Source organism: Hemiscyllium ocellatum, chromosome 11 (genome assembly GCF_020745735.1).
Source record: "Hemiscyllium ocellatum isolate sHemOce1 chromosome 11, sHemOce1.pat.X.cur, whole genome shotgun sequence".
NCBI classification, from domain to species: domain Eukaryota; kingdom Metazoa; phylum Chordata; class Chondrichthyes; order Orectolobiformes; family Hemiscylliidae; genus Hemiscyllium; species Hemiscyllium ocellatum.
The window spans coordinates 54,006,392-54,028,965 of record NC_083411.1 but is presented as its reverse complement, the minus strand read 5'-3'; the positions used below and the strand labels follow the sequence as shown (position 1 = coordinate 54,028,965).

Sequence of the window (22,574 nt, the reverse complement as noted above, 5' to 3'; positions counted from 1 at the left end):
AGTACCTCCTCCATTTTTGTAAGCCAGGTAAGGGAATCTCCAGACATTGCCTAGACCCACAGCACAGCCAATCATCGAGAGCAAGTAGTCAGTCTTCGAGGACCAGTTACCTCTCTTCACATTTTCATCATTTCTGTTCACTGCTGGATTGGCAGCACTCTTGGGGCAAAGAAAGGAATTGACTCAATTAGAAAGTAGATTTTTTCAATCTAAACTTAAGCACTTAGTTCAACTCTTCCCCACTGTAAAAACATTTCTTCATTCCCCAGTTAACAGCAATCACTTAGTAGTTTGAAAACAAGACGGGTGACTGCAGTTCACAAAAGCTAAAATCCCCAAAGAATCAGCACTTCTCAGGATTTTACATGAGTGTAATTTTATGTTTTGCTAAAATACTCACTGTATCTATTGGAGAGTGTGTTTCCTGTTCATTCTGTGAGAATTCAGATAAAGCCAACTCCCTCTGGTCCATCTTCAGACAGCCATGAATACTTCCTTCGCTTGCTCAGGAGCTGGATGTAAACCTTAAGGAGCAAATCTTGCCCGAAGATGTTCTATCTTTCCAAAATTCCAGGACTGTGATTAAGAACTGTTCAGCCTTTCACCAAGTAAATGACTGGTGAGAATGACAAGATGTGTCCAAAAGGGCAAGATCTAGTTGCTCAGGTCTGGGTGATGTCCACATTTCCTGACTATTTCTGATGCAATCTCCACACTAAAAATAATAGAATTTCAGGTTTGTTTCAGAATACTCAATGTCAGAATATATCTATTTTGCATCACATATTTCTCACCAATGCTTTGAAATGAGGAGGTCACACAATATAGAGAGAGGCCATGGCATGAGTCAGCGTCTGCAGCTTTCACCGTGGGGTGGCTGTTACTCTGCACTACCTCAATGTTTCCAATTGACCAGGAATCTCTCCTACTATCCCTGCCTGCCATACAATTATCAGAAAGCTTCAAAGATTGACTATTGAGTGACCATTCAGATTGAGGCTGAATGCAGCGCCAATATTTTGAAGTCTTGAGATTTCAAAGGACTTTGTCAGAGTGAACCAGACACAGGGGATTTGCTGTTGGGAAAATTAAAAATTCTATTCAGTTCCCTCACAGTCAGCTGGGGCATCATGACCAGGGCCTCCAAGCCCTCCGTTTCTTCCTCTACCAATGTTCCCAACAGTACCCTTCCATCGACACTCTCATTCGTTTGGCCAAACTGGTCCTGACACTTAACAATTTCTCCTTCGAATCCTCCCACTTCCTCCAGACCAAAGGGGTAGCCATGGGCACCCGAATGGGCCCCAGCTATGCCTGTCTCTTTGTTGGCTACGTAGAACAGTCCATCTTCCGTAATTACACCAGCACCACTCCCCACCTCCTCCTCTGCTACATTGATGGCTGCATTGGCACCATCTTGTGCTCCCGCAAGGAGGTTGAGCAATTCATCAACTTCACCAAAACATTCCACCCTGACCTTAAATTTACCTGGACCATTTCTGACACCTCCCTCCCCTTCCTGGACCTCTCCATCTCCATTAATGACGACCGACTTGACACTGACATTTTTTATAAACCTACCGACTTCCACAGCTACCTGGATTACACCTCTTCCCACCCTACCTCCTGCAAAAATGCCAGCCTGTATTTCCAATTCTTCCGCCTCTGCCATATCTGCTCCCACGAGGACTAGTTCCACTACAGAACACACCAGATGGCCTCCTTCCAATTTCCCTTCCCACGTGGTTAATGATGCCCTCCAACGCATCTCGTCTACATCCCTCACCTCTGCCCTCAGACCCCACCCCTCCAACTGTAACAAGGACAGAACCCCTCTGGTGTTCACCTTCCACCCTACCAACCTTTGCATAAACCAAATCATCCAATGACATTTCCGCCACCTCCAAACGGACCCCGCCACCAGGGATATATTTCTCTCCCCACCCCTTTCCGCCTTCCACAAAGACCATTTCCTCCGTGACTACCTGGTCAGGTCCACGCCCCGCTACAACCCACCCTCCCATGCTGGCACCTTCCCCTGCCACTGCAGGAATTGCAAAACCTGTGCCCACACCTCCTCCCTCACCTCCATCCAAGGCCCTAAAGGAGCCTTCCACATCCATCAAAGTTTTACCTGCACATCCACCAATATCATTTATTGTATCCATTGGTCCCGATGCGGTCCTCTCTATATTGGGAAGACTGGACGCCTCCTTGCAGAGCACTTCAGGGAATATCTCTGGGACACCTGCACCAATCAACCCCACTGCCCTGTGACCCAACATTTCACCTCCCCCTCCCACACTGCCAAGGACATGGACGTCCTGGGCCACCTTCACCGCTGCTTCCGCACCACCCGATGCTTGGAGGAAGAATGCCTCATCTTCTGCCTCGCAACACTTCAACCCCAGGGCATTTATGTGGACTTCAACAGTTTCCTCATTTCTCCTTCCCCCACCTCACCCCAGTTCCAAATTTCCAGCTCAGCACTGACCCCATGACTTGTCCTACCAGCCTATCTTCTTTTCCATCTATCCACTCGACCCTCCTCCCTGACCTATCACCTTCAACACCTCCCCCACTCACCTATTGTACTCCAAGAGACCAATTGTGTTAGAGAATTCCCTAGTCTGAGGTATAGACAGGTATTTTTGTGGCCAGCAGCAAAAAATCAGAATAGTGTGTTGCTTCCCTGGTGCCAGGATCAAGGATGTCTCAGACAGGGTGCAAAATGTTCTCAAGGAGGAGGGGTACCAGCAAGAGGTCATTGTCCTTATTGGAACCAATGACATAGGAAGGGGAAAGGTTGAGATTCTGAAGGGAGATTACAGAGAATTAGGCAGGAATTTAAAAAGGAGGTCCTCAAGAGTAGTAATATCTGCATTACTCCCAGTGCTATGAGCTAGTGAGAGCAGGAATAGGAGGATAGAGTAGATGAATGCATGGCTGAGGAGCCAGTGTATAGGAGAAGGTTTCACATTTTTTTGGATCATTAGAATCTCCTTTGGGGTAGAAGTGACCTGTACAAGAAGGACGGATTGCACCTAAATTGGAAGGGGACTAATATACTGGCAGGGAAATTTGCTAGAGCTGCTCGGGAGGATTAAAACTAGTAAGGTGGGGGTTAGGGGGGTGGGACCCAGGGAGACAGTAAGGAAAGAGATCGATCTGAGATGGTACAGTTGAAAATAGAAGCGAGCCAAACAGGGCAGGCAGGGACAAGATAGGACTAATAAATTAAACGCCATTTATTTCAATGCAAGGGGCCTGACAGGGAAGACAACTGAACTCAGGGCATGATTAGGAATGTGCGTCTGGAACATCCCAGCAATTACAGAAACATGGCTCAGGGATGAGCAGGACTGGCAGCTTAATGTTCCAGGATACAAATGCTACAGGAAGGATAGAAAGGGAGGCGAGAGAGGAGGGGGAGTGGCATTTGTGATAAGGGAGGATATTCCTGGAAATATATCCAGGGAAGTTATTTAGGTGGAACTGAGAAATAAGAAAGAGATGATTACCTTATTGGGATTGTATCATAGACCTCCTAATGGTCAGAGAGAAATTGAGAAACAAACTTGGAAGGAGATCTCAGTTTTCTGCAAAAATAATAGGGTGGCTATGGCCGGGGATCTTAACTTTCCAAACGTGGACTGGGACTGCCATAGTGTTAAGGGTTTAGATGGAGAGGAATTTGTTAAGCGCATTACAAGAAAATTTTCTGATTCGGTATGTGGATGTACCTACTAGGGAAGGTGCAAAACCTGATCTACTCTTGGGAAATAAGGCAGGGCAGGTGACTGAGGTGTCAGTGGGGGAGCACTTTGGGGCCAGCGACCATAATTCTATTAGATTTAAAACTGTGATGGAACAGGATAGATCAGATCTAAAAGTTGAATTTTTAAATTGGAAAAAGGCCAATTTTGACAGTATTAGGCAAGAACTTTCAAAAGCTGATTGGGGGTAGATGTTCGCAGGTAAAGGGACGGCTGGAAAATGGGAAGCCTTCAGAAATGAGATAATGAGAATCCAGAGAAAGTATATTCCTGTTAGGGTGAAAGGAAACGCTGGTGGTATAGGGAATGCTGGATTACTAACGAAACTGCGGGTTTGGTTAAGAAAAAGAAGGAAGCACATGTAAGGTATAGACAGGATAGATCGAGTGAATCCTAAGAAGAGTATAAAAGCAGTAGGAGTATACTTAAAAGGGAAAGTAGGAGGGTAAAAAGGGGACATGAAATGGCTTTGGCAAATAGAATTCAGGAGAATCCAAAGGGTTTTTACAAATACATTAAGGACAAAAGGGTAACAAGGGAGAGAGTAGGGCCCCTCAAAGATCAGCAAGGCGGCCAGTGAGCCTGAAGTTGGTGGTGGGCAAGTTGTTGGAGAGAATCCTGAGGCACAGGATATACATGTATTTGGAAAGGCAAGGACTAATTAGGGATAGTCAGCATGGTTTTATGCGTGGGAAATCATGTCTCACAAACTTGATTGAGTTGTTTGAAGAAGTAACAAAGAGGATTGATGAGGGCAGAATGGTAGATGTGATCTATATGAACTTCAGTAAGGCGTTCGACAAAGTTCCCCTTGGGAGACTCGTTAGCAAGGTCAGATCTCATGGAATACAGGGAGAACTAGCCATTTGGATATGGAACTGTTTCAAAGGTAGAAGACAGAGGGTGGTGGTGGAGGGTTGTTTTTCAGTCTGGAGGCCTGTGACCAGTGGAGTGTCACAATGATCGGTGCTGGGTCCTCTACTTATTGTCATTTACATAAATGATTTGGATGCAAGCATAAGAGGTCTAGTTAGTAAGTTTGCAGATGACACCAAAATTGGAGATGTAGTGGACAAAGAAGAAGGTTACCTCAGATTACAACAGGATCTTGACCAGATGGGCCAATGGGCTGAGAAGTGGCAGATGGAATTTAATTCAGATAAATGCGAGGTCCTGCATTTTGGGAGACCAAATCTTAGCAGGACTTATACACTTAATGGTAAGGTCCTAGGGAGTGTTGCTGAATGAAGAGATCTTGGAGTGCAGGTTCATAGCTCCTTGAAAGTGGAGTCACAGGTCGATAGAATAGTGAAGAAGACATTTGGTATGCCTTCCTTTATTGATCCGATTATTGAGTACAGGAGTTGGGAGCTCATGTTGCTGCTGCACAGGACATTGGTTAGGCCACTGTTGGAATATTGCATGCAATTCTGGTCTCCTTCATATCGGAAAGATGTTGTGAAACTTGAAAGGGTTCACAAAAGATTTCCAAGGATGTTGCCAGGTTTGGAGGATTTGAGCTATAGGGAGAGGCTGAACAGGCTGGGGCTGTTTTCCCTGGAGCATCAGAGGCTGAGGGGTGACCTTTTAGAGATTTACAAAATTATGAGGGGCATGGATAAGATAAATAGACAAAGTCTTTTCCCTGGGGTGTGGGAGTCCAGAACTAGAGGGCATAGGTTTAGGGTGAGAGGGGAAAGATATAAAAGAGACCTAAGGGGCAACTTTTTTCACACAGAGGATGGTCCATGTATGGAATGAGATACCAGAGGAAGTGATGGAGGCTGGTACAACATTTAAAAGGTATTTGGATGGGTGTATGAATAGGAAGTGTTTGGAGGTTCGGGCGCTTGCAAGTTGGACTCGATTGTATTAGGATATCTGGTTGGCATTGACGAGTTGGACCGAAGGTTCTGTTTCTATGCTGGACATCTCTATGACTCAATGAATCTCGGTGTTCCTCCTATAATGTGCGTTTTGTCATTGCGGTTTGGCTACAATGTGATTAATTAATTACGGGTGATGTTTGGATAATGCGAAGTTTCTCTTGAGCAGATTTTCTGTAGCAATCTACAACACAATTCTCTGTAACAATTTCAATAGCACGATTTTCTGTAGTGCAGAGTTGCAGAAGAACGCAACGGCTGCATTACAGCAAAACAACCTGTATCTAGATGCATCTGCTCCAAGCTCAGCGAGTTTACTCTTGTTTTTAAAATCATTTCACAAGATGTTAACATCTTCACATTTGTTGCCCATTCTGGATTACCCTGATAATGAGTGACCTGTTGACCCAGGAGGACCTGTTAACTAACGAAAGATAGCTAACTGTTAATCACAATGCTGTGCAGTCACACGTAGGCCAGAACTGGCAATCATGAGAAATATTGTTTGACAATGACTCTGGTGAAGCAGGTAGGTGTCTGCAATAACTGATGGTTGTTTTATGGCATCATTCAATTCCAGATTCTATTAATCACATGGAAATCTCACAAACCATTGTGATGAAATATGGAGATGTGGGCACCATGGTGGTTCAGTGGTTAGCACTGTTGCCTCACTCACCAGGAACTCAGGTTTGATTCCAGCCTCGGCTGACTGTCTCTGAGGAGTTTGCACATTTTCCCCGTGTCTGTGCAGGTTTCCTCTGGGTGCTCTGGTTTCCTGCAACAATCCAAGCAAGCTAGATGAATTGGCCATGCTAAATTGCCCATAGTATTCAGGGATGTATAAGCTAGGTGCATGAGTCAGGGGTAAATATAGGATAAATGGGTAGGGGAATGGGTCTGGTTGGGTTACTCTTTGGAGATTCGATGTGGACTTGTTGGGCCAAAGGGCCTGTTTCCATACTGTATGGATGCTACGATTCTATGACTCCCAGCTTTTGGCAGTATTGGGTACTTGTTTCCCTGATAATAGGAATAACCAGACAGGGAACTGCACAATGCCTTTGTGAAGTCTTTATTGCAGAATTATGGCGTTAATGGTACATAGCAAGGTGATGCAAAGCACATCTGTCTGTGTTTTGCTCACATTCTTATACATTATTTCTTCATTCTATGCTCTCCCTTTACCCAATCCTCAGCCTCCACTTACTCTGAGTACTTCTAACCAATCACATTTTACATGTCCAATCACAAAATGTTTCTCTATGTCCTGCGATTATCTGCTAAGTTAAGCATGACCAAAATTTACTCAGCAACACAACTTGTTCTGACTGTGATTGCCAGTTGTTTCCTTTACAGGGTACTCGATATTTTGTTTGTCAACTGTACTGCTATAGTGAGCAACTGAGTGAATTTAAAATTCTCATAAAGTTATAGAGCACGGAAACAGACCCTTTGATCCAACTCATCCATGATAACCATGTTTCCCAAACTAAACTAGTTCCACTTGCCTGCGTTTGGCCCTTTTGATTCCAATCACATCGTACATTATGAATCATTAGCCATTATGCAGCAGTCAGTATTCGCTTCTTCTGATCAGAAGCTTCAAGATGTCGTAACTTAGGAGGGTTAAGGGCACAAGTAAAACAACATTTGATACATACATATAAAGCAAGAATAACAACAAGAAAGATGTTAATCTCCTGGAGGATAGATGTTTCAAGTGATCCTGACCAGTTGGAGCCCAATTCTATATGGTACTTGAAAGGAGTTGTCTAAGTTTGTCGACCACCTTGTGAATATGAGCAGCTGAATTTATGATCTCTTCAGAATTGGCCAGAATGTAGGTACAACACTCTTTTCCTACGTGGGCACAGGTCCGTCCTTTCTCAGATAGTAGCCAATCCAGGGCCATTTTGTAATTTTGTAATGTTGTTGTTCGAATAGCAACCATTTCTACATTACTCTAATCAAGGGCTTGGGAGGTGTCTTGAACTACTTGTTCCAATATGGAATAGAGGAATTGAATCTCAGAAAAGGATTTATATGCAGCATATGGCCAATACCAAAGGTCAAAGAACTTGTCTATCTTAGAGTTGCAACGTTTATGGAGGATAAGGGATGAAAGGTAGAGTATGACACATAAAAGGGACTAAAAAAGCTAAATAAACAGAAACCAGATCATGACAGAGGTAACCATGTGTAAGCCTTATGTCCGCAAACAAAAAGAAGTACCATTGCACAGGATAAACTGAGTTATATAGTTCGGGAGCCAGGTGTGGTCAAAAGTTTCTGCTGATGTGAGATAATAAAATTAAGTTTAGATGGAAGACAAGCATCAGATGTGCCATTAAAATATTAGGTACAATTACTCTGACCTGCAAACCAACCCTTCGGCTTAAATCAAGTGTGACAAATAGAACATAACGGTTTTCCCACCATTGATGTATTAGTGATGGTGATACGGACGGTATTAAATTGAGGTTGATACCAGCATTCAAATGCCGAAAAACTGTACCCTGTCGATTCCCACAAACCTCTGGTGCCATTAATTTCCACCCAATATATCCCTTTCTCTGTGGAAGATGTGGCAGCCATGTGGGATTCGTTCTGGCGAGTGACCCATTCCAGCCACTGCAGATACATTAAAAGGCATGGGTCTAAGGGGATACCGTCCTTTGAATGTATGGGAATATGACAGCAAACCCAGCAGCTGGAGACATTCGTATGTCCAGGATAAACACAAGACATGCACAAAAAAGTATTCGCATACAACTTGTGCCTGACAGTGCATGTTCATGTGACCCAAGAAATCAAAACAATTACGAGTTCCAAAAATAAAAACTTTGTCACAATGGGGCAGGGGTGTTAGCCCTTTTGACATGTGATGCATGAATCCAAGTCTTCCTGCCCTGCATATTCATGGCTGAAGGTGATAGGAGAAGAACTTGATACCGACCTTCCCACTTGGCACCCAATGGTTCTTTGTGTATTTTCTTAACGTAGACCCACTTGCTGTGAATGATGTCATGAACACCTTTAGGGGAATCTCCTCAAGCTGCTGACACCTGTTGGGAAGCAAAATGAACAGAATCGGTTAGATCCTGAAATACTTTAACAATGAATCACTCAATAGTTGACAATCTGCTGTTCTAAGATCAATTGTACCAGGTAAAGACATGAGTCTACCAGTTACCACCTCAGAAGGGCTCATACCTGTGGTTTAATTAGGGATAGCTCAAATGCTACATCATATCAGAGGCAGAGCTTGAGGCCAAGGCAATCCTTCCTGATGATAGTTAGCCGAGTGTTGGTTCAGAATCCGATTTGTGCGTTCCACCTGTCGCAGTGACTGAGGGTGATTAGGCCAATGCAATTCCCACTTCATATTCAGCAGTCTCTACACTTCCTGGCACAATGCATCTGCAAGTTGAGTCTCTTGGTCCAAATCTATACAACTTGGGAGTCCCCTTCGGGGAATGTATTCCTTACAGAGGGCTGTAGTGGTATGATTGGACGTGGCTTGCCGAGTGGGAGATGCTTCCACCCAGCTTGACAATTTGTTAAGAGTGACTCAAACCTCGAAATATCCTTGACATTTTGGTCGGGATATCGAAGGAGATGTTGGAAGAGCCCAGCAGGTGCCAGAGGTCTCAATTGTGCAATCACTGTGGTTGGTCCAGGATTATTTTTGCATGTTGCGCAACGATTTGCCACAAATAGTGTATGTTACTTGAATCCTGTTCCTCACTAACTCTTTTGGAGCCTTGCCATCATCTGTAATGGAAACAAATGTCCCCACAAATAATTTTCTGTGCCAGAAATGTCATTAGTATTCGGTGATGTTTTTATTTTTTAACTTTTTAAAAAAAATTTTTTAACCCCCACACTACCACCTAACTGCGGTAGTGCTTATTTTTTCCCCTGCACCCATGGTGTGTGTGTGCAGTAAGAGACACAAGGTGCACAAATCTTTATTTAATTTGCACCACCAGGAAGAAAGGAAACACCCGAATGGCCTGTGACAAGCAGTGCCCTTCACATCAAAGGGCAATGCTGTGTGATCAAACAGTGAAGGGGAGGGCAGGGACTAAATCAAAATAGAGTTGGAGGGGGAAATGATGCACCCCACTCCCTGCGGCGCCCACCTCTCCCTGAACAACTCCAGGGTGTTGGTGAACACCCGCGTGCTCCTTCTCCAAGGACACCCGGGCCCAAACGTAACTGCGGAAGAGTGGCAGGCAGTCGGCCCTAACGACCCCCTCCACGGCCCGTTGCCTGGACCTGTTTATGGCCAGTTTGGCCAGGCCCAGGAGCAGACCCACGAGGAGGTCTTCAGACCTGCCCTCCCTCCTCCGCACCGGGTGTCCGAAGATCAGGAGCATGGGACTGAAGTGCAACCAAAAGTAGAGGAGGAGGTTTTTCAGAAAATCAAAAAGGGAGTTCAAACGCCCACACCCAATATACACATGGTCCACGGACTCCACAGCGCCACAGAACAAACAGTTGGGCTGGGAGTCCGTGAACCACTGCAATCTGCGGTTGCAGGGGATTGCTGCATGCAGCACCCTCCACCCCATATCCCCGAGAGAAAGGGGGAGGACTCCCACGTAGAGGGCCCTCCACTGGGGATCCCCACCGTCCGGTGGCAAATGGGCACGCCAGGGCATGTCCGGATGGTGGATGAGGGAGAAGAGGTGGACGGTGTGCAGCAGCAGTCAATACAAGGCCCGCCTTTCACCCCTGAAAAGAAACAAAATTAAAATTCCAGAGGCGGTTCAGGTTTGTGGGGCACAGGCTCCCGCGGGAAGTACGGGACCTTGGGGGCAATGCGAAATTCCGTCCGGGTTGGGGTGAGCGCGGACGGGATCCCACCGCACACCTGAGCGTCCTCCAACTGATGTACTACGTCGGGTCCGAGCACCGCCGTTTTAAGGCTTCGGATGGCGGTGGCCACGTACCGGACGTCTACCGCTGCCCTGCTCGCTATGTCTTGCGGCAACGTCCAGCCCAGGCCCCCGGCACCCAGCACGTCCCCGACCCTGGTCACCCTCGCCGCCACGGCCCTCCCCTCCGACAGCCACTCGAACCCGCGAGCACGGAGGTGCGGACTCCTGAGCAACGGATCCCTGACGGCAGCCGCTACTCCTGCTGGAGGGTAGGCGCGGCGCGATTCGACCATGTTCCAGACAGTGATCAGGTCCTGGTAAAAGACAGGCAGCACCTTGAGGGCGACCTCCAAACCGTCACAGTCGACGAACAGGAGCTGCGTGTCGTAGTTGAGGTTACGCACCTGGCTGAAAAAATACATCGCCAGGGCGCACCACCTAGGAGGAGGCTCGACGTAAAGGTATCGCTGCAAGGTCTGAAGGAGGAAGGTCGTGACCTGGGTGCGGACGCACACCAGCGACTGACCGCCCTCCTCAATAGGGAGACTCAGAACCTGTGCAGCGACCCAGTGCATCTTCTTGTCCCAGAAGAAGTCGACCAACGTTCTCTGTATGTCAGCGACAAAGCCAGGAGGAGGGACCAAAGTGACCAGTCGGTACCACAGCATGGCCTTCCAAAAAGGTTTATGACCAGCACTCGTCTCCTGTAAGATAGCACTCGGAGCAGTCCTGTCCAGCGGCCTGAGCGAGCCGAGACTTTGGCCTCCAGCTCCTAGTATTCGTGGTGTTACCGGTTTATTGGTCTCTCTGCCTTCAAACACCATTAACCACACAATTTCAGTCCTACTTCAATCCATGCCCACTTTTCTTCCCATGAACACTGTCCCTTCATTGTCTTTAAATCTTGTCACTTGCGACTAAAGTCTGCAATTTAGTTATTACTGTCTCTTGTCAGCCATTACCTTCAGAGGCTGCCTTTCTAGCAGCTTCAAAAACAGTGAGAATTCCATGGGATTTTCTTTATTATGGACTTTACAGTTTAAAATGCAGACTTCTTGTGGTAATTGGACAGCATTTCGGAGATTATGAGCTTCACCCCCAATTCTAATTGGGGTTCCTGCAGCTAAGAGCACTTTGCTGTGCTGAAGTGCTCGCTGACAGACCTCCTTGGGCTATGACTTCATGCAGGCTAGTAACAGCCCAGCTGGCGTTCTGAGTACCATTCTCAACAAACAAAGATATGTCTATGAAGATAACTCAATCTGGATTCTGCAAGGGTTCCTTAGCCACCCAAGCTGCTGCAGAATTTCCGCACAATCATGTTCGCCTTTGACCTAATCAGTCTCTTCCCCTCCTCCTCCTCCCCACCCTCCCAACTCTCCCCCCAACTCCCCGTCCCCCCACCAATTGGTTCTGCGGGGTTGGGAGCAAAATTGGACTGAACTGGCGGCAACAAGGTGGAGGTTGGGAGCTTCCAAGAGGGTGGGAGGCCTGATTCATAGACAACATGGCAAGGACTGTGTGAGGGCACTTCACAATCAGTTTCTGATTCAATACAGGATGCTGTGGCTATTAGCACCTTGGAGGTACTTTTCGTAGCTCTCAAACGGCTACCCCATCCCAGCGCCACTGGGTCCAACCGAGCATAACACAATAGTAGCTAATGGGCCACTGTCTGTCACTGTTTTCCTGGGGCAGTACAGCTTTCATATAACTGTCCTTTTCATGGACATGAAGAGTGAAAAGGTCTCCTGTTATTTGGGATACCCAAAGCTGAGGCTGAGCACACAGCAGATTTTAATTTTTGGAAGGCAGAATGCTACTTTGGGGTCAGTCTGCTTGGATTCACTCTTTTCTTTCAGCAGATCATTCAGTGGCGGAGCTAGATGTGCGCAACTACCAATCCAGTTTCACTTGAAATTACAATGACCTAGAAAAGATCTGAATTCCCGAATAGTAGTGGGTTATTTGGCTGTTCAAGTAACGGCTGTCCAGTCCTGCCTTATTTCATGTTTGCCTGCTGAAATGTTTTGTCCCAGGTATTCTACCTCTCCGTTGGTCATGCCTATCACTGAAAAATATTTGTATTTGGGTGAAAGAGAATTAAAAATGGCACAGGGATCTGCAACCAAGGGTGCTTTTTGGTCAATGCATTGGGTCACTTTCCGGTAATCTACTGTCAGATGTGAAGTTCAGTCTGTCTTTTTAACCAGATGAACTATGGACTTCTACTGGTATACCTTGTTGCTCTAATCATTTGATTACAGGTAAAACATCAGCAATGGAGACAAAACTAATGGAGTATTGTTTAGTACATGCTGGGAGAACTCCAGTAAAAGTGGGTCATCTTTAACAGGCCGCAGTCATTTTTGTCCTTTGCCCAAATGGGATGATTCTGCCATTCTTCCTGTTTGAGATGTCGTATTGACCAAATAACATTAGATTAGATTACTTACACAGTGGAAATAGGCCCTTCGGCCCAACAAATCCACTCCGACCCGCCGAAGCGCAACCCACCCATACAATTACGTCTTACATAACACTACGGGCAATTTAGCATAGCCAATTCACCTGACCTGCACATCTTTGGACTGTGGGAGGAAACCGGAGCATCCGGAGAAAACCCACGCAGACACGGGGAGAACGTGCAAACTCCACACAGTCGCCTGAGGTGGGAATTGAACCCGGGTCTCTGGCGCTGTGAGGCAGCAGTGCTAACCACTGTGCCACCGTGCCGCCCACTAACATGGCCATTCTCAAAGTGTAACAGCAAATGTATTGAGTTAATACATCTATCGCTAATAGGGCCTGTGGTATGGGTCTAACCCATACAGATGTAAAAATCTCGTTGGCTTCAATCCTATTGGCAGAGGCTTAGTTTTCTCAAGTCTTAGTTCTTTCCCCCCTACTCCTACAGCAGTTCTCCGCTATCCCTCCAAAGGTAAATTATGTCCATCAATTAAGGGTAAACATGTTAGTTCTGCACTAATGTCAAAAAGGCAGTCAACTTTCCCATCACCCACCCCATCAAAATATAGCAGCTATCCAAATGGTTCTCGATGGCCGTGAAAATAATGGGCTCAAAGATGGCGATGGGTTGCTCTAGTTTTTTATTAATGAGTTCTTTTATCTGAAGTTAAGTACAGTGCTGGAGCTGTTCCAATAACATAAGATGCTCGTTCAAGGACAACCTCTCCCATTCAGACTCTTTCTTATCCAGTTTGTGGCCCTGTTTTGTCAGTATTTCCCTTTTCTAAGTTGCACCTTTTAGCCAAATCACCCTCTTTTCCACAACTGTCGCACTTCCCTGGGTTTTTCTCAGTGTTAGGAGCCTCTATGGTCTGCATGGCTCTGAGCTTCAATTCTATATTTGCCCCCAGACGATTAGCTTCCTCTATTACTTCACCACAAGTGGGTGAGCTTTTATCCAAATCATGACATTGTACTTTTAACATCTTAGCTAGTTCAAACTGTAAGGCTGCTCCGAAAGCAGCCTTTACTAGGACCAAATTTCGTCCTCTTTCTCTGGATTGTTATTAGGAGCTAGACCAGGAAGCTTGATCCAGACATCAACAAATCTTTCTGCAAAGTTTTTAACATCTTCACTTCCATTCTGTTGGCATGCAGGTTTTTTACTCCAATCAGTTTGAGATGGTTCAAATTTTTGCAGCCAATTGTGGATTGCCTGCCAACTGTGATTTAAAGTCTGTCCTTCCTGTCCCATGTGGTTGTTAACCCTGCAGTACAATGTTTGTCCTGCATTGTTCCCCATTGTGGCAAACAAGATTAGAACTCCATCCATAGACTGTCAGGTAGATATTTTCTTGAGTTTTTCTAACCCTTTCCATGTTTTCATACCTCCCCTCTTCAGGTGTGGCAATTCTTTGGGCCAACTTTCAACTAGTTTGTCTCATGGATTAAAATTGGAGAAATTTATATCTATCCCAAACCTCTCCCTCAATCTTTACTTTTCTTCCCTTCTGTCGTTTCCTCCATACAGGCCTCATAACAACAGGGGGTGCCTCTTATCTTCTGAACTGATGGATGTGTCAGAACTTCCCTCAGGGCAGTGGGCACCACTGATAGTACGAATCTTATCTGGGCCATCACCTGGAGGGGCTGGTTGAGGCAAGGGTTTTGGAACAATGGGGCAATCACGTAGGGAGGAGGTGACGTGTGTGACGTAGTTTTAATTGTTCTAATTCCTTTTGAGTTTGTGACAATTCTTTCTCTGTGGTTTTTAATTCCTCTCAAACAGGTTTTATTTCCTCTCTTAGACTATGAATTTCTCTATCATAATTCAATTTTTCAATTATTTCTTGTCTCTATCTGAGTTGTTGTATTACACAGAGTGACCAGCAATTTTTTTTTCTTATTTTTATATGGGTAGTCTTTCCCCAGACCCATTTAATATCATCCAGGGACCACTGCCCATGGAGGTTCCATACTTTAGACAAATTTTAGTCAGAGTCGTAGGATGGTCAAGTTGTTGTTCAGTATGTTCCCTTAATTTCTACAAGACTTCATCCACAACAATGTCAGGTGGTGCCTGACCACCTTTAACTTTGGTAGGTAGTTCAAATTTAGACATTATCCCTGGATTTCAGGTTAGATTTGAACCAAAATAGACTCTCTAAGAGTCATAGACAATGGCTCTCCTTTTTCTGTCCTATGTCTCAGATCGAAACTGTCTAGTAGTTTCAGATCGCGTCAGACAGGGAAAATCTCAGACCACCACTTCCCCGCTTTGGATGTTTATTACATGAAGAGTCCTTACCTCTCGGTGACGATTAGATTGAAATGATTTTCAAAACCTCTTCCCCTTTATCCTTTTGCGATCCTGCTGACTACGCCTAGTTGTTGGATACCATGTCCCCGATAGTAGGAATAACCAGGCAGGGATCTACACGATGTTTTCTTGAAATCTTTATTGCAGAAGCATGGTGTTAATGGTACATAGCAAGGTGATGCAAAGCAGATCTATCTATATTTGCCTCACATTCTTATACTTTATTTTTTCCATTCTATGCTCTCTTGTTTACCCAATCCTTAGTGTCCACTTATCATCCCATTTACTTCTAACCAATCACATTTTACATGTCCAACCACAAGACGTTTCTCGTTATTCTGTAGTTATCTGTTAAGCTAGTCATGACCAAAACTTGCTCATCAACATCACTTGTTCCTACTGTAATTGCCAGATGTTTCCTTTAAGGATAATTCAGCAACCAGTTTCATGCCTGCGGCTAATGTTTGAATTCCGATTGTCTCAACACAACAATGTCTTTCCTTTACCCTTCTCAGACTTACCCACATGAACTCTGTTGTATCCCACACAGGGGCTCCCCAATTTCAGAATGTTGGACTTACAAATGCGAGTAATTATGAACATGATCCTGTACTGATTTTCAAGTTTGAAGACCTGACATTTCTTACACTTATGAATGGCTGCTTCCCATTGTCCTGAATTGTGCTAATGACATGTAAACAAATTGACCTGGGAGCTGCCTGTATATTCCTCTCTTACCATGTCTGTGCTTTTTGATATGCCATTAATTATCACAATTGATTCCTTGACACCACTAGATAGTTTGACACCCTTTGCATTAATATTGGCCCCAGTGCAGTTCAGACTATCCCAATGGTACAGCTGCACCTTTCCCTAGTGCAAATGGCGCACAGGTCAGAGTGCATTTCTCCCACACCAGGCTTTCAGCAGTATACTTGTCTTCCTCATTGGATTTGGCCTATGCTAATTTACAGGCGAGTTAGGTAATCATCCAAAGGTTATAATCTTCAAATTCTGTAATTTGCTGTTACCTACACAGACCATTACCACTGGACCCTCCCCCTATCTTTGAAAATAGTTTTTCAACTCTGAGTAGATATCCGAAATCCTGGTACAATGGCAGGCAAAATAGCCACCTAATACTGAAGATTTGTGCTCCAGAATTTGCCGCTCCCCTAGCCAAGCTGTTCCAGTACAGTTACACTGGCATCTACCCAACAATGTGGAAAATTGTCTGGAAATAAAATGCAGGACAAACCCAGACTGTCCAGTTATTGCCCCATTAGTCTCCTCTTGTTCATCAGTATAGTGATGGAAGGTGTCATCAACAGTACTATTAAACAGCACCTGCTCAGCAATAGCCTGCTCAGTGACGCCCAGTTTGGATTCCACCAGGGCCACTCAGCTCCTGACCTCATTACAGCCTTGGTTTAAACATTGAAAAAAAAACTCAATTCCAGAGGTGAAGGGAGAGTGACAGGCCTTGACATCAAAATTGTAGCTAACTGAGTGTGGCATCAAGGATCAGAAACAAAACTGGAATCAATGGGAATCCAGGGGCAAACTCTTAGGTGGTTAGAGTCAAACCTGACACATAGGAAGGTGGTCATGGTTGTTGGAGGTCAGTCATCTCAGCTCCAGGACACTTATGCAGGAGTTCCTCAGGGTAGTGCCCTAGGCCCAACCATCTTCAGCTGCTTCATCAATGACCATCCCTCCATCATAAGGTCAGAGGTGGGGATGTTCGATGATAATTGCACAATGTTGAGCACCATTTGCGACTCCTCAGATACTGAAGCAGTCCATGTTTAAATTTAAGAAGATCTTGACAATATCTAGGTTTGGGCTGACAAGTGGCAAGTAACATTGACCACCTCCACTAAAAGTCAATCTAAATACCACCCCTTGACAGTCAATGGTGTTACCATTACCAAATCCCCCACTGTCAACATCCTGGGGGTTATCATTGACCAGAAACTTAACTGAACTTACCATATAAAAAACATTGGCTACAAGAGCAGGTCAGAGACAAGGGATACTGCAGCGAGTAACCCTGACTTCCCAAAGACTGTCCAATATCTACAAGGCACAAGTCAGGAATGTGATGGAATACTCCCCACTTGCCTGGATGAGTGCAGCTCCAACAACACTCAAGAAGCTTGACACCTTCCAGGATAAAGCAGTCCACTGATTGGTATTACATTCACAACCATCCACTCCCTCCACCAACGATGCTCAGGAGCAGCAGTTTTTATGATCTACAAGAACTATTGCAGAAATTCATTGAAGATCCTTCGATCCCTTTCAAACCCACTATCAGTTTCATCTCAAAGAACAAGGGCAACACCACCACCTTCAAGATCTCCTCCAAGCCATTTACTCTCCAGTTTTGGAAATATATTGCCATTCCTTCACTGTCACTGGATCAAAATCCTCGAATTCCCTCCCTAAAGGCATTGTGGGTCAACCCACAGCAGGTGGACTGCAGCAGTTCAAGAAGGCAGCTCACCACCACCTTCTCAAGAACAACTTGGGATGGGCTATAAATGTTGGCCCAGCTAGCACACCCACATATCCCACAAATGAATAAAAAGAAGTGAGATAACGAGAGTTCAGAGCTCGTGTTAGAGTAAAAAGTAAGGCTGGTAGGATTAGAGAACAATAGATGAATAAAGATATTGAGGTTCTAGTCAAGAAAAAAAGAATCATATGTCTGATAGAAACAACTTGTTTAAATAAACTTCTTGAGCAATATAAAGAGGGGAGGGGCATTCTTAGATGGAGATCAGGAAAGCAAAGAGCAGAAATGAGATAGCTTTGGCAAATAAGGTTAAGGATAATCCAAAGAGATTCCACAGGTTTATTGGGAGAACTAGGAAGGGTCATGAAAAAGCTTTAGTGGGTAAGGTTAAGGATAATCCTAAAGCGTTCTACACTTATGTGAGGAACAAGAGGATGGCCAAATTGAGGGTCAGGCCGATCAGGGATAGTGAAGGGAACTTGAAGGGTCCTTAATGAATACTTTGCTTCAGTAGTCACTACTGGAGGGAACTTGATGTTTCAGAGGACAGCATGAAACAGATTGATATGCTAGAATAGGTTGATGTTAGGAAGAGGAGAGATAAGGATAGATAAATCCCCTGGTCCAGACAGGATAATTCTTCGGTTACTACAGTAAGTGAGGGAAGAGATTGCTGCACCTTTGCTGATGATTTGCCACTGGAATTGTAGCAGGTGATTAGAGGGTGGAAAATACTTTTTGAGAAGGGAAAAAGGATAATCCTTGGAATTATGTCAGTGGTGGGCAAATGCTGGAGAGTGCTCTGAGAGAGAGGATTTATGATTATTTGATTGATTGATTGTAGTTTGATTAGAGACAGTCAGCATGGCTTTGTGAGGGGCAGGTCATGCCTCACAAACTTATTGAATTCTTTGAGGATGTGATAAAACACATTGATGAAGGTAGAGCAGTGGATGTGGTATACATGAATTTTAGCAAGGTGTTTGATAATGTTCCACACAGTAGGCTCATTCAGAAAGTAAGGTGGCATGAGATACAGGGAAATCTGGCTGTCTGGATATAAATTGGCTGGCCCATAGAAGACAGAGGGTGGTGATAGATGGTAAGTATTTAGCCTGGAGCTTGGTGACCAATGGTGTTCTGCAGGGATCTGTTCTAGGACTCCTGCTCTTTGTGGTTTTTTAATAATGACTTGGATGATATGAAAGTTGGTAGAGTTGTGGATTGTGTGGAGGGTTGTTGTAGGTTGCATTGGAACATTGATAGAATGCAGAACTGGGCTGATGGAGTTCAACCTGGAAAAGTGTGAAGTGATTCACTTTGGTGTACCATGCTTCTTTTTCCTAGGGATGAATTTCTGTTGTGTTTCCAGAAACTCCTACCATCGCTGTTCCACTGTCTTTCCTGCTAGACTCCTCTCCCAGACGATTCTCCCCAGCTCCTCCCTCAAACCTCTGTAGCTGCCTTTATTGGGCTATAACTTCAACAGATGAACCAACATGTAGCAATAACTTCGACAGATGAACCAACATCTAGCTGAAGAAATTCCTCCTCATCTTAATTTTCAAAGGTCATCCCTTCACTACGAGGAAGCATCTTCTCTACATCCACTCTATCCAGGTTTTCAGTATACCGTAAGTTTCAATGAAGTACCCCTCATCGATACTGACCCAGAGTCCTCTACCACTCCTCACATGTCAAGCCCTTTGTCCCCAGGATCATTCTTGTGAACCACTCATGTGAAATAACCCATTAATGTGTTGGATCTTTAGTTTGACCATATCAATAACCAATCAAAATTTAAGTGGCATTAGTAGCTGATGCACAGATTTGCCAGTCAATAAAATGAGACCACCGTGGAGATTTCTCACTAAAAGAGGCTGTCAAGTTTGAAATCTTTTGAAGACAGAAACTGCTGAGCTGTTTCTCTGTCTCTGTGACAGTGCGCTGCACTCCCAGGACTGTACCTGAGAGCCAAGTTAAATATATTGTTGGATATAATTTCAGTCATCTCAAAAAAAAAGACCTTAGATTATGTACAAGATCCATAGCAAGTATGACACCCTACTGCCCTCTACTACCCTCGAGGTAATTAGGGATGGACAATGAATACTGTCTGGCCAGTGATGTATCCCTTGAATAAATATGCAAACAAAAATCTCATTTCAATCTGAACTGCCCTGCTATAAAGCAGCACTGCAGAATGGGAGCTTGTACATGTCCAATTGGGATCTCTGATGAGGAACAGGAGGGATACCAATAGCAACAACACAAGGACAAACAGCAGCAACCCTCTCGACAGGCACATCCCTCTCCATCACACAGATATGGTGGAGACAGAGACCCAGTTCCAAGGGGGATATAACCTGGCAAAAGGTATGTAAGTAGAGGATTGGCTTCCTCAATTGACAGATAAATAGTGCCTTGCAACAGTCAGACCTCTGTGCCATGTCTTTGCTGATATCTGCAGTCTCCTGGAAGAAAACCTCTTTCTAATGGAGTCAAGGTGGGTATGTATTATCAGTGTTGTCTAAGGTTAGTACAGCCCTGACGTCTCGACCCTGCAGGACTTCAGTCAGCTGACCAAAAGTACATCTCTCAATGTGTGCTATACTATAACTTCAAAGATGTGACTTTGATTCTGATGAGCAACTGAAATTCTATGGATTATTGTCGTGTACGTACATGACCTTCTGCCAGTTTGGAGAAGTCTGATTGGATTCCAATGTAGAATTCAATTCCTTTAGAGGCTCCCTCCAGGGTAAGCCCTCGGATCAGGAGTATGGTCAGAATCACATAAGGTAATGTCGCAGTGAAATAAACCACCTGAGCACAGAATAAATTATTAGATATTCCAATATTCCCCATTTAAAGTATTCAACTTAACTGAATATTAAAGCAATAGGATTTTAATCGATGCAGAGAATGAAACAGAATAGAATTAGAGAAATAATAATCAGTGGAGTACATATTTGAAACTGAGATAGGTACTGTAACTGAAATTAAATCATACATATATTTTTCTAAGATATGATATATACTCATGAAAAGTTATATGTCGAAGGGTAAGATTTTAATTCAAAGATAGGGAGTTTGCTGTCACAAGAGAGAGATTTTGGAGAGATTGTAATCCATTCTGACCTATAAACAAGCTATTGTACTTACTATGTCGCAGACTGTTCCCATCAACCCAACCACCACAGTAATGCAAGGGATAATAGCTTGTAAGCAAACACGAGAAGCTGAACACATACCTTCACAGGTGTGCTGTTTCTATATTGTATCCAGTAAGTTTACATCACAGCATGTTTGGTTTCATATTCGAAGTGGGTAGTAGTACAAAAAATTTGTACTTTTGGGCTAAAGATCAGGGTTCAACACATGCATGAGGGAAACAAAATTCCCCAGAGTCCCTGTAGCAGTAACTGAAATCCATAAAATGAGGGAGACATTGCAGGAATACTGCTGTTCTTTTCCTCAGGAGAAAGATCCACAGATCTCCCTCAGGCCTGAAGTGCCAATTAAGTTTTATGAATCTCCCACTCTTCAATGAGACACTGTTAACATTACCTGGAGATAAACCAGCCACTTCACAAATAATTTATAAGCTCTAGTTTTATTGTTATAGAAATCTGTATTTTTATAATTGTTTTAATTCTACTCAGCACTAATCATTTACCTTTCCTGAAGATTTGATTCCTTTTGATAACACCGCCCCAATTATTAGCCAGGCCAGAAACAGGCAGAGGGCTAAATACCAGACGATCTCCCCAGTCTCATCGATTGAACTTGTACGGCGTAAAACCCACTTTACTGAACAAAATAACAATAGAAAACAGTTTGTCTAAGGTCAAATGTCTTTGCACAGAGACACCTTATAAGGTTAACAGGTTTTGTCTAGGTATTTTTCAATTATCCTGTTGAAAAGTGTTATTACATATCTTTGGAGCAGATGGGAAATGAACTCAGACCTGCTGGCTCAGTTGAAGGGACATTACCACCACATCACAAGGGATCTTCAAGATTTTGTTCACACTGTGAACGCTGATGAAATTCCTCAGATTCTAATTTAATTCAAAAAAAACATTCATAAGAAATGATTCATTGACTGCTTTACCATGCACAGGACCCCTTCATTGACTTCCTGACTATAGATATGAATACAGGAACAGAGAAGGCTATTTAACCCCTTGAGCCTGTCCTACCATTAAATGAGCTTGTGACTGATCTGGACCTGACCTCCACCACTCAGCTTCGTCCTCACTCCTTAATGAAATAGATAAAAGTCTGAGATGAATAAGGAAATCTAGCAACTCAGAGACACATGCTAAAGGCAAAACTGACCAACCCCAGCAACCTCTACATCTGGACAATGTTCCTTTTAATCACTGGAGAAAAATAGCAACTAACATGCTTACAGTGCACGGGCAGGATACATCCTCATGACTGATAACTTCACTAAACAAATAACTGTTTGATGAATTGGTAATATGATGAGTGTAAGCATTACGTAAATAATTCCTACCATTGTCAGTTTATTTGGCATATCAAAGTAGGTAGTATCTGACAATGGATCGCAGATCTTTGTCAAACCAACCTAAGGCATGTGTGTCAAAGGAGGAGTACTCATATCCCCCTATCACTTACTATCCGAGGTTCAGAAAAGATTTACAAGGATGTTGCCATGGTTGAGAATTTGAGCTGTAGAGAGAA

General features: G+C 44.2%; 1 pseudogene; it reads right to left on the bottom strand.

Annotated features, from left to right (window-relative positions):
* The window catches only part of LOC132819999 (sodium- and chloride-dependent neutral and basic amino acid transporter B(0+)-like), a 129,019-nt pseudogene that overhangs the window by 56,213 nt on the left and 50,232 nt on the right, over positions 1–22,574 (bottom strand).